Here is a 12,851-nt window from a genome sequence, read left to right as displayed (position 1 = left end):
AATTTAGAAAATATAGTCAACCATGGATTGATTTAACTGGCTAAATAAGAAAATATGTATATAAAGATAATTTTGCTCACTTATATTTTTGTGAGTATGTAACTGTCACTCATAAAGACTGTATGATTAAGCAAGAATATTGACACTTTTGTGTTTTAAAGTAGACAATTTTAAAAAATATATAGAATCAAAGTTATTATAGATTTAAATAATTTTTAATCTTGATGACAAATCCTAAGATATAGAATAACAGTTCTAAAATGATGTCTAAAATCCTATTTTGAGTGTGAGCTCAGTCAGTCGTGTCTGACTCTGCGATCCCATGGACTGCAAACCCCAGGAGCCTGCCAGGCTCCTCTGCCTACGGGATTCTCTAGGCAAAAATACTGGAGTGGGTTGCCATTTCCTCCTCCAGGGGCATCTTCTTAACCCAGGAATTGAACTCATGTCTCCCACGTTTCCTGCATTGGCAGATGGATTCTTTACCATTGGGCTACCTGGGAAGACTTTTGGATGCTCCTGTGTTTTGTTTCATGGTTGCATGTTAGGTCGTAGAGTTAAAAAATCTAAAAATAATCAAAGGCTAAGTATTCATTTGCTGTAATGAATTCATATAAAATTTATGGATGGATTTGCACTTCCCTAACGCCTGAGCCTCAATTCACTTTCAAATACATGAAGTGTCATTTGAAGAATAGTGTGCTCTTAATGAAATTCTCTAGGTCTTATGTTTTAAATGTTTAAGAGGGTCATATTTTAAACCTGGTAAGAATACCAGAGTAACCTTCATACATTTTCTTGGTCTACAAGCTGAAATCCAACTATATAACTTTTGTAAAAGAGAACTGAAGTTCCAAGTCATGTTACTTTTTTTATAACAGATACTGTATCCTATATCAAATGTCTTATGAAAATATTATATTTTCACTTTTGGCAATTTTAGGAAGAGCTATTCATTTGAGAGAAAATGTTATTTTATTATTGGTAGTTTCTGTTGTTGTCATTTATACTCATAATTATTTTTTGGAAGATTTAAGATCAACAGAAGGCAGATGAAAAATAAACACACTGTTTGAGAGCTAGATTAATAGATGAGTAAATATCTGAAGCTGACCACTATATCTTGATAATAAATATCAGAAAATGCATTTAGAATGACTGATTATTTTTGTAGAATAACAAAACAATGAAAGTCTTGTTTTCTCTGAAAGTTCTCATTGTTAAGTTGCCTTCATGCTTAGTCACTCAGTCATGTCCGACTCTTTGTGATCCACTGGACTACAGCCCACCAGTCTCCTTTGTCCATAGAATTTCTAAGGCAGGATACTGAAGTGGGTTGCCATTTCTTTCTCCAGAGGATCTTCCTTATCCAGGGATAAAACCCAGGTCTCTTGTGTCTCTTTCCTTGCAGACCGATTCTTCACCCTGTGAGCCATCAGGGAAGCACCTTAGGAAACCACTAAATTAAGCACTCACCTTTGGGAAGCACTGATATCTGCATTGCAGGAGCAATGGGCGGAGATCACTCAGAGAAACATGATCATATGCTTTAAAGAAATTAACAAGCCAGATAGAAACTGGATACCACCATCCTCACATCCACTTGGAATGTTCTCTTGCTTCCTTATGTTTCCACCTTAGTCCCTGGCTTGATACATTGAAGAAATTTTAAAAAGAGGATCATTGAGAAGCAGAGGTTCTATTGCCACTACCGTTTCAGTAGCGGAGGTGGTGTGCTATGGAAACCTGAAACATGGATTTCTTTGCTGGTCCAAATTGTCATCCTTTTCTATATTCAATGTCACGTAACTTTTCAGTTTATCCAACTTAAAGATATTTATTATTTATTAGTTTTACCCCTTGACCTTGGACTTTGCCTTGTGACATTCTTAGATCAATAAAAGAGAACAGATATGACAGTGAATCATCTCTGTATTTAGACTTCAAAAGATCTCTTGTATAACCATATGCTTTCCTTCAACTCCATCATCTCAATGAGAAATATGCCCAGAGCAGTCTGCTGGTTGAGGAGGAGTAACAAGTGATGCATAGCAGCTACGCTAACTAAGTTGCTGCAGCCAAACCTAGTATAAATATAAGCAAATGCTTATTGCCGCGTGCTGCTGAGATTTTATCTTTATGTGGTGCTCCTCTTCATCTCTAGTAACATTTCTGGTTATAAAGTATATAGAATCTATATGAGTATAGTCACTCTATTTTATTGTATTGCTGTCATGATATGTATTTTTCATGATTTCATTTTCAACCTATTCATATCATTGAATCAAAAATATATCTCCTTTAGATACGATACAAATGGGTTGTTTTTTAACCCAGGTTGAAAATCTTTGCCTTTTAATTAGATTACTTAATTTAAACATATTTAATATCATTAATGATGTTGTTGAATGTATATCTGCCATTTTTACTTTTGTATTCTATATATTCCCTGTCTTTTTGCTCCTATGTTTTCCTTTACTACTTTCTTTTGCATAAACTGGATTATTTTCTAATGTAGCATTTTAATTTCTTTAATTTTTTAAACATACATATACTTTTTATAGTAGTCATGGCTCAGTGATTTACTATATATGTCTAAATGTATCAGAATCAGCTTCATATTTATACTAGCTTACTTCTAGTGGCATATAGAAAGACTACTATATAGATTTATCCCTTTCCTTTTTTTTTGTATCTTTATACACATTACATCTATAATGTTACAAACTGAATAATAAGTTGCTATCATTATTATTGTACTGCCTATAGTCATTTCCTCAGCCTAATACAGCTTTACACACACCCTTCTACTTTGTACTGTTTTTTTTTGTAAATGTAAGTATACATTTCTGTATCTTATATGTACAATATCTTATATACATGCTGTTTAATAATTGCTTTTTAAAGTAGTCAAGGAAAGAAAAGCAAACATGCATTTATACTCTCTCCTAAAACTGCACAATTAATGGTGCTTTTTTTTCACATGGATTTGATTATCTGGCATCCTCTGCTTTGAGAGCCAAGAACTTTCTTTAGTATTAAGGTGGGTCTGGTAACAACACATTTTCTCAGACTTTATCTAGTAAAGCCTTTATATCACCTTCATTTTTTCTTTGATAGCCTTGCTCGATTCTGATTGACAATTTTTTATGTATCTTTAAGTACTTTGAACATATTAACCCACTTCCTGATGGCTTCCATTGTTTCTGATGAGAAGACAGCTGTTAATCTTATTGGGGGTCCCCTTATAAGTGAGGAGTCATTTTTTTCCTCTTTCTGGTTTCAGTATTTTCTATGTGTCTTTGACAATCAGCACATTTACTATGATGTGTTTTATCATGAACCGTTTTGTATTTATCATATACAGTTTGTAGAGCTTTCCAAATGTGTAGGTTATTCTGTTTCAATATATTTCAGAAGTTTTTAGTCTTTATTTGAATTTTTCTGCTCCTTTCTCTTCCTCCTTTACTTCTTGTATCCCTATTATGCATTTGTTGATGTGCTTAATAGTATGTCACATTCCAATTTTCTTTATTATTTTTTCTCTAAATTTGTTTAGCTTGAATAACCTCTATTGGTCTGTCTTTGAGTTTACTAATATTTTCTTATGCCAGTTCCAATCTGCTTTAGAACTCCTCTAGTGATTTTTTTTTAATTTCAAATTTTTTATTTTTCACTTCTTAATATCTACTTGATTCTTTGGCACAGTTTCTATTTATTGATATAGATGGTCAATCATAATTTGCATTGTATCTGTTATCAGGCTTTCCTTTAGCTCTATCAACATATTTATAATGATTGTTTTAAATATTTTTTCTCTTAAACACAGCATCTAATCACTCTCTTGGTTTGTATAGCCTTTTTTTTATTTTTTTTTCCTTTTCCCCCAAAGTAAGGGTTTTATTTCCCTGTTACTGTGCATTTTTCATCCATTTTTGTTAGTAACTGGAGGTTTTCGACCATGTATTGTAGCAGCTCAGCGCTGGTGCCCTCCTGCCTCCCTATGCCCACTTCCCATGCCCAGGTCCCTGCCTTGTTTCCCTGGTTAGTTTTAATGACTACATAACTTTAGTGATTTAACACCCCCCCCCCACACACACACACGTATGATTTTACTTATCCAGTGCAGTTTTGTGTATGCCCACAGTCATCCTGGGATAACAGTGGTTTGGGTAGTACTCTTTCTCTAGCTACATTCAGATATTAACCTCCATTAGTTGCCTGTTGATTCCTGTCTTGTTTCAACAATTCTCAGGGGTATAAACTGTTGTACAAATGAATCCAATCAAATTGTGTCTCTTTTGAAAGAATAGTTGCTGAGATCAATGCATTATATTTTTTCAGAACACAAGAGGACCACTCCCAGCTGTCTTATTTGCTAGTTCTGTCCTGCAAGCTAGCCAGACTATAGTTTAGGTTGTACCTTTGGTTAAATTTACTAATATCTTCCTGATTTCCTCTCACCACAAGCTTCACTGTTCTTGAGCATGCCTTCATACCGAAACTTTTTCATACTCTGCTACAAGTGAATTCAGGTCTTTTGAGAAGAGATTAGAAGCTATCTGTTTTAAGCCTGATCTCTTTCCAAGCTAAAATCTCTGAGCTATGTCTCTGGAGATGGGATGGGGACAACAGCAAACTTCCTCCCAAAGACATTCCCACTCTAGGAAATGAGCACTGGATAGAGTGGCAGCCAACAGTAGCTGACGTCTTTTTTGGCTTGCTTCTCCTTTCATGGAACCACTGCTTTATGAGCCAGGACAAAGGAATTTGTGACACCAGCATTCTCAGTGCACCATACATATGGTAGAATCAACATTCCATGAGTGAGGGTTAGTATAAGGGTGCTTCTCACCTCTTGTTTGAAATCCCTGGGACTTAGCCTCAGTACCGTGCATCTGGGGAAAGCATGAGTAATGCTGAAATTTTACTCCTCCCAAAGCCTTCTGGCTGGTAGCCATGAGGCAAGGCCCTGGGTTTGTGGCTGCAGCAATCTGGAGTGGAGGTAGTCATCTTGGTCCAAATACTCCAAACTTTCACCATTCTTGTTGACGTTTACAGATTTTCCTTAATAGATGTTTCTTCATTTGTTATTTGTCCTTAGGACCATTTCCATGGCCTTGTGTCCACACTAGCTTCACTGCAGAGCAGGTCAGCAGTGCTCCCCATGCTGTCTTGCCAGAAGTTGTGTGTGGATGCTCAGTCATGTCTGATTCTTTGTGACCCCATGGACTATAGCCCTCCAGGTTCCTCTGTTCCTGAAGTTTTGCAGGTAAGAATACTGGAGTGAGTTGCCTTTTCCTATCAGGGATTTTCCTGATCCAGGGATTGAAACTGTATCTCTTGAATCTCCTGGCAGGTGGGTTCTTTACCATTGCACCACCCAGAAGCCGCTTGCAAGAAGTTAATTTATTTTATTATAAACATGGATAGTTGTTAATCAGTTGATCTAAGATAGAGATGGAGAAATTTATACAAGCCAGATTTGAGTATTATAATGTGGGAAGAGCATCTCAAAAAGCTCTGAGAACTGTTCAGCAAGTCAGAAGTCAAGGCACAGTTATAAAAGTTTTTTTGAGACAGAGGGTTGAATATCAAATGATGTGTTATTGACAGTTTACATAATCCAGATCTACATATTATGTCATGGGACATAGGGTCCCTTACAAGATCAAGAAGGTATGTGATCTGTTAAGGGATCATCTTGTTGATGCTGGGAGAATGTTGTTGTCGACAGTTGAGCAGGATTCCTACCAATGGAAGAGTTTTGGTGATGTAAGAGATTTGGTCAATGCCAAGTGCAGATACCCAGTACTGAGTGAGGGGAGAGAGGAAGCCAAAGGGCAGGGAAGATTTATTTTTGCTTGTTTAAATTTCTCTTGTATTCTCATAAAATATGACTTTTACTTCACAGCTCCATCTGCAAATATTCAGATATGTGTACACACATGTTAATATATTAATGTATAACTCCTACCTTTGTCAGCTGAAAAGATGCAGAATCAGTGAGTCCTCCCAGTAACAGTGAATACATATAGCACCCATTTATTGGATTGTAATATGATTGTCTAATAAAAGAAACCGGAGCTTCTTAGGAAAAAAAAAAAGATGTTTGATTCTGGGACTGGGGCAGAATATACACAGGATGAGCATAAAGTGTCTTGTGGTGTCATAAAACTAGGAAATACTCAAACACACACACACACACACCGAAGATTTATAAAAGGGACAATGGATCTAACTGAAATGTCTCCCAGTGGGCAAAGCTGGAAAAAAATTAGCAAATTAAATATAGTGATATTGAATCATAATCCAAAGAAGAAAGTAAATATCCATGAATCCATACTGTTATAAATAAATGATAGCATAAATGAATAAATGGGAGGGAAGAAGCAAACCTCTTGTGGAGAAGAATCTCCTGTGCAAAGAACTTATGTATATATATTCAACCCTCAGGGACTATAGCATCATCCCCCACTTATTAACAGAGGATTCTGACAATCACTACTTCAGCCAGGTTATCAAGGTCAACATCAACAGTGAGAAGCTGTATTCAGAGTATCTACTGATAGTATACTGTGATGAAAAAGGCACTCAAAAAACAATGTAAATTTTATTTGAAAAGTGGTGAATAGATGCACCTTCAATGCTGTCTATATCTGTGGGAAAGATATCCCAGTGTGATGACTACCCAGTGCTAAGATCAAAATACATCTGGTGTGTCTGAGGCACAATAAAAAGAAAAATAAGTCTGGAGTAGAATGAACAAGGGGAAAGTCATAGTAAAAGAGGTTAGGAAATGTAACAGAGGATAAAGGAGGCAAATTATTTTATGATTTAGAGGCCATTTTAAGGACTTGGGTTTTCCTGTGGGTGAAATGTAAGTCATTGGTGTGCTATGAAAGAGTTACTATTGTGTTTGAAATAAACTGAAAAAGATGGAAGAGAATCAAAAGCGGAAGCAGAAATGCTGGTTATGACAATCCAAGGGAGACTTGGTAATATTAGCAATGGGGATAGTGAGAAATGTTTGACTTTGGATATAATTTGAATGTAGAGCCAAGCCAATCTTCTGGTTGGCTGTGTGGTATAAGAAAAAGACATACCAAGAATGACTCTAAATGTGGGAGGAACCTACAAGGATAGAAATATCATTAGTTGTGATGTAATTGGGAAAGGTTTGGGGGCAAAGATTAGAAGCTCACTTTCAGGTGTGTTTGGCTTGAGATATGTATTAGCACCTCAGTAGAGGTAATTAAGTAAGAAAAAAAATCATAGCTGCCATAACCAGCCAGTGCTGGTTGAGGGAGAGCGTAGAAGTGATGAACATCTTATTGAGCCAGGAAATATGAACTATTTTAAAGAGTTCTATTGTGTATGGCAATAAAGAAAATGGCAATAAACTGAACTTGGGAAGTAGAGTCAGGAGAGGTTTTTCATGAATACAAAAATATTTATACATTGGAGAGCAGGATTCAGTAGAGATAGGAAAACAGTGATATTCTAAGAGGGGAGAGGGGATATGCTGGAGTGAATGTTCTGAGTAGATGGAAAGGATTGGTATCTTGTACAAATGGGGAGGATTGGTCTTAAATAGGAGCATAGAGAATGCACCTAATAAGAGGAATGAAAGAAGAGAAAGTAGCTACAGATGCTGCTGAGTTGGAAAGATACGGTGGTGAAAGTTTATTCTATTCCTGTGGCTTCCGTTTTCTATTACTGCTAGTGCTATTATTACTATCACTAGTGATAACTTCCCTCCCTAGTTTAAAATTTTATTCTGATGCCCAAGTAAGTTTATCATTGTTCTTTACAGTTGTCCTTGGTATCCGGGGCAGGGGCGGGGGGTTTCCTAGGATTCTAGAAGATAGCAATATTTGAGAATGTTCAAGTCTCTTGTTTAAAATGACTTACTACAGACAGCCCTCTGTATCCACACATTCCATGTTAGTGGGTACCAAGGGTGAAGGGTAGAACTGAAAAAAGATGATTGAACTTCATGCCACATTCCACATTCAACAGATCAGGCAATGCATAGATTGTGATGTTGTAGATAATAATGTCTGAACTAAATCGAACACTTCTTAATGACACTATTCTTTTAAAATTAGCTGTTTTTTAGATTTTTTTTCCTTTCAGTGAAATATTGTAATGATTTGACAGACTCAAACTACTCCTTCTTCAATTGAAAAACAGATCATTGGAACTGATGGCAAGATTTGCCTTTCTCTAAATGGAATACCTTAACACAATGATATCAGGGCTCTGTGGATGTAAATAAATGGTTCGTTGCCTCTGAAACACATAAGCACAAAAATATAAGATTCTGATAAGAAGGTCATTGATCATCAGTAATGCCGGTCTGAGAATCATTATTCAGTCCCCAGAAATTGCTCAACATACAGTGGGTAATCAATAAATGCTTTGATCGATACATGGATGGATGGAACTAAATCTGCATGATATTCCAAATAGTAACCTATGCTCAAGGTTATCTGAAGTAGTTCAGTGGAAGGGAATAAGGGAACATGTCTATTTATAAGAGCAAATATTTTATAAAGCGTTGCTTAAATGAATCTTTTCCATCAAGGAAAGGAGGTAGAAAAAATAGAAATGTCCTAATCTATTGGTAGGTCATAAAATAAAGAGAAGAGGGAAGAAGGAAGAAAGGAAGAAAAAATGAAGAAAAAAATAAAGTGAAGAAACTATTCATTTCCTCGCATCTATCACAAAATTTCCAGCCTTCCCCCTCGTCTTTAACTTGATGTGCACCCAGGAGAGTGGTTAACTATAATGTAATCTGTACTGCTTCCTTGGGACCCCAGCCAAATCTCCATCTGTAAGGGTTTCTAGGTGAAGGAAAACTATATATTAAATTCTTCTATGTGATAATTATGTGTATTAGTCGCTCGGTATGTCTTATTGTTTGCGACCCCATAGGCGGTAGCCCTCCAGGCTCCAGTGGGAATTCTCAAGGCAAGAATACTGGAGTGGGTTGTTATTCCCTTCTCCAGGGGCTCTTCACAACCCAGGGATCAAACACAGGTCTTATGCATTGCCAGCAAATTCTTTACCGTCTTAGCCACCAAGGAAGCCTGATATCTATATACTCAGCTACAAACATACCCACCCATGTCTTTGTGATTAAACTGTCATCATTTTCTCCTCTACATGCCCAGAATGTGTCAACATGAGTCTATAGTAGAGGCCAAAACCTTTTTAAATTCTGGAAAACCCAGTGAGGGGAAAAATGTATTTGAATTTTCCACTCAAAGAGAGGGATATTTTGTTAGAAAGTGAAAGTGAAACTGAAGGTTGCTCAGCTGTGTTCAACTCTTTGTGACCCCATGGACTAAACAGTCTATGGAATTCTCCAGGCCAGAACACTGGAGTGAGTAGCATTTCCCTTCTCCAGGGGCTCTTCCCAACCCAGGGATCAAACTCAGGTCTCCTGCATTGCAAGTGGATTCTTTACCAGCTGAGCCACAAGGAAAGCCCATTTTGCTAGATGTCTTGTGCTAATCTGTACCAGGAAGCTAATCAGAATTATTTCTGGAGGAGCATGTGAAATATTTTAAACAACAGCTAAATAAGTCAGAAATTTGGAGAAAGTTAATGAAGCTTTTTACAGGCTGTGGCACATGCCCCAGACGTCCTCAGGATCTGGGCTGTGACTCTCTGCTTCTGTGGCATGTGGTGGAGTTTGGTTCTGTAATGATTAGAGTGACAGTAGCTACTGGGTGAATGTTACTATACTCACAGCTGCTTCCACTGATGTCTAAAACCCCAAACCACAGAGAGATGCCTCCTAGGGATTACAGGATGAAGCGCAGCCGTTCTGGTGAGTATAATTGAGAGATGAATGTCCTTTCACATTCTGTGAAATCAAGAGCTGTGATAAAGGATCCACCTTAAAATGACTTGAAAACTTGCTGTAGATTTAGATATATGTGGTTTAAGAGTGGGAAAAGAACTTCACTGAAAAGATTGAAAGAGACAAGGGAGGTAGCACTGGACCCAGGCTGCATCCTCCTCTCTTGTTGGAAGGGAAGAATGACACAGAGGGGAGGTGCCCCTTTTTAGAAGGATACTTAGATATTCCAAAAATAAGGTGCTTTCCTCTAACATTTAGTGCTGAACTCTTGGCTTGGGGATTGACCGGGAAATATGTAATGCACTGCACTTCCAGGTGCCCTGGCTTCAGAGAGGGAGAAAATGAATTGTGACCTGGTTCTGGCATTTGATAACTGTGTAAATCCTGAGCATATATTTATTTCTTTAAACTCCCATCTGTACAATGGAGCTCAAAACCAGCTCAACCTAATTGAAAGAACATTTGAATGGCTCACTTGAGTTAATGCATGGAAAACACTTTGTATGATGTGGTATAATGCAGTCTGATGTAAGACCATGGAATTGATCAGGTTTCTCTCAAATCCCCGTTTTACTACTTACTGATAGTATAACCCTAGGCACACTTGCTTCACCTCTCTAAGCCCCATATTTCCAAACTAAAATCTGAAGAAGTTAATCAAGCTCACTTCAAAGGATTATTGTGAGGTTTAAGTGAAATGATCTATCTAAAGTGTTTACCATAATGCCTGGCATAAATCCTCAATAAATAAGAGTAATTATTACCAAATTTGAAGCATCTTGATTGAACAAATAGCTCACTAAGAAACTACTATGTTCCAGCTACCATGATGGAACAAGTATTATAAATAAAGACATATGATTATAGTCCCCTGATGGCTTCCCTGGTGGTTCAGATAGTAAAGTGTATGCCTGCAATGCAGACAACCTGGGTTCGATCCCTGGGTCAGAAAGACTCCCTGGAGAAGGAAATGGCACCCCACTGCAGTACTCTTGCCTGGAAAATCCCATGGACGGAGGAGCCAGGTAGGCTACAGTCCATGGGGCCCCAAAGAATCTGACATGACTGAGCAACTTCACTTATAGCCCCTAAAATCTGTAATATCTTTCCCTTTTAAATTATGAGGTAGAATATGGTAGGATTATAATAATGGATTCTTTGTTGAAAGTAAAGCCAGTGAGAAGTTTATAAAACATTCAATCATGGAGGCAGACAGCTCTCGACATCAAGAATCACTTTAGATCTTTTCTTGAGCTCTCAACTCTCCCTAGGCTGATAGAGCAGTAGACAGTTATCAGCAGAAAACATTTCCTGATGCTCACTGCCTTTTACGAACATCATCCTACCTTGCAAATGTTCAGTCTTTGTGCTCTATGGACTAGCTACCCAGTGGGGCTGCTTGGTGGCCCATTAACTCTGCTCGGTGCATGCTTTATCATTGCTAAACAGGCTCTATTCCCAATTACAGGGTAATGGCATCATTAGTTTTCTCATCATTATTTAGTCATAAAGATAAGAAACAAAAAATATTGCAGAAAATTGGGGGGAATCTGTGCACTTTAGAGCCCTGATATTTATGAACTTATCATATGCACCTGCACATCTCAGTTCATTAATGGAGACAGACACTCTTTTTCTAATGCTCATGGTTCTAATAAAAATCAATTGCAATTGAAGGAGAAAGGAAAAGAGAATAATCATGAGACCATTTCCCATTTCTTGTGGCTCAAAACAGAAGCCACATCTAAAAAGTTTCATTTTTTTTTTCTGACAGGATTTCTCACATCCAAGAAATATATCCTTAAGAAGAAAAAAAAAAAGAGTAAAAGTATCACTTATCAACACATTTATTTCTCAGAAAAACTCACCTTCATCTTCCATTTCAGTTCAGTTCAGTTCAGTCGCTCAGTTGTGTCCGACTCTTTGCGACCCCATGAATTGCAGCACGCCAGGCCTCCCTGTATTTTATTAAGTTGAATTAAGACAGACAAAAACAATTTTTGACTCTTAGACAAATATTAAAACCCCATTACATAAGAGAACTGTTTAAAAATGTATTTCTTTTTGCTTTCTAAAATAGTTTATTTCTACTAAGAATGTGTTTGAGTATTTATGGCTGGGAAATGCCTAAACCAAGTCACTAACTTGGCTTAAATTTATACCATGATTGTAACTTAACTTTCAGAAAGTGTTTCATTCTGTGTGGAGCCCTGCTCATCTGTGTACCATATTTTCTTCTTCTTCCCCTTCCCACTCCATTCCTCTTTCCTCTTTCTCTTCTCCCTCTTCCTCCTCCTCTTCCTCCTCCTCATTCTTCACCACCACCACCACCACCACCACCACCACCAGCATCATTATCTGATAATTTTGTAACCATCTGCAATTTCCAAAGCACTTTGAGAGGTCTTCATATGATCGTCCCTGTCACTCTGTAGGGTAGCCTGAACACATGTTGTTTTCAGGTGAGGAAATGAAGCCACTTGTCTTCTTGTAGCCAAAGGTGGGCTCCGACTGCTCACCACACAAAAAGCCAATAAAGGAGCAAGGTTGATGGAAAGGAAAGTTTGTTTTATTTTGGATGCCAGCAACCTGTGGTGGAGGGAAGTCCTACCCAAAGGCTGATTCATACTCACAATGATAATCAGATTTTATAGGCTGAGGGAGAGGGCTACATGCAGTACAGTCATCGCTGACAGTCGTCTTGAAATTCATCGTTAGTGGTCTGACCAGCATCATCTTGATCGTCTTAGGTACAGTTGGCCTTCAGCTCCAGAGTCGATTTTTTGTTTCCATTTCTTTAGGACCAGTTCTTGGAATTGTGGCAGCTTCTGTCATGGCTATGGTCTGGTCATCATATAGTTAATTTCTTTCACTTGGTGGGAGTTTCAGTCTCTATAAGGCGGCTCATAGGATACGGCTGAGAATATCATCTATAGCCCTTGAGAAGGAATTAAATGCCCTTGACTATGCTTAATAA

At 37.6% G+C, this 12,851-nt stretch overlaps 1 pseudogene; it reads right to left on the bottom strand.

The window, feature by feature from the left end:
• The window catches only part of LOC138424802 (alpha-1,6-mannosylglycoprotein 6-beta-N-acetylglucosaminyltransferase B-like), a 62,603-nt pseudogene extending 50,017 nt beyond the window's left edge, over positions 1–12,586 (bottom strand).
• Between the last annotated feature and the right edge of the window lie 265 nt (positions 12,587–12,851).

This window comes from Ovis canadensis, chromosome 19 (assembly GCF_042477335.2).
Source record: "Ovis canadensis isolate MfBH-ARS-UI-01 breed Bighorn chromosome 19, ARS-UI_OviCan_v2, whole genome shotgun sequence".
In the NCBI taxonomy this organism is placed as follows: domain Eukaryota; kingdom Metazoa; phylum Chordata; class Mammalia; order Artiodactyla; family Bovidae; genus Ovis; species Ovis canadensis.
This window is presented reverse-complemented; position numbering and strand designations above follow the sequence as displayed.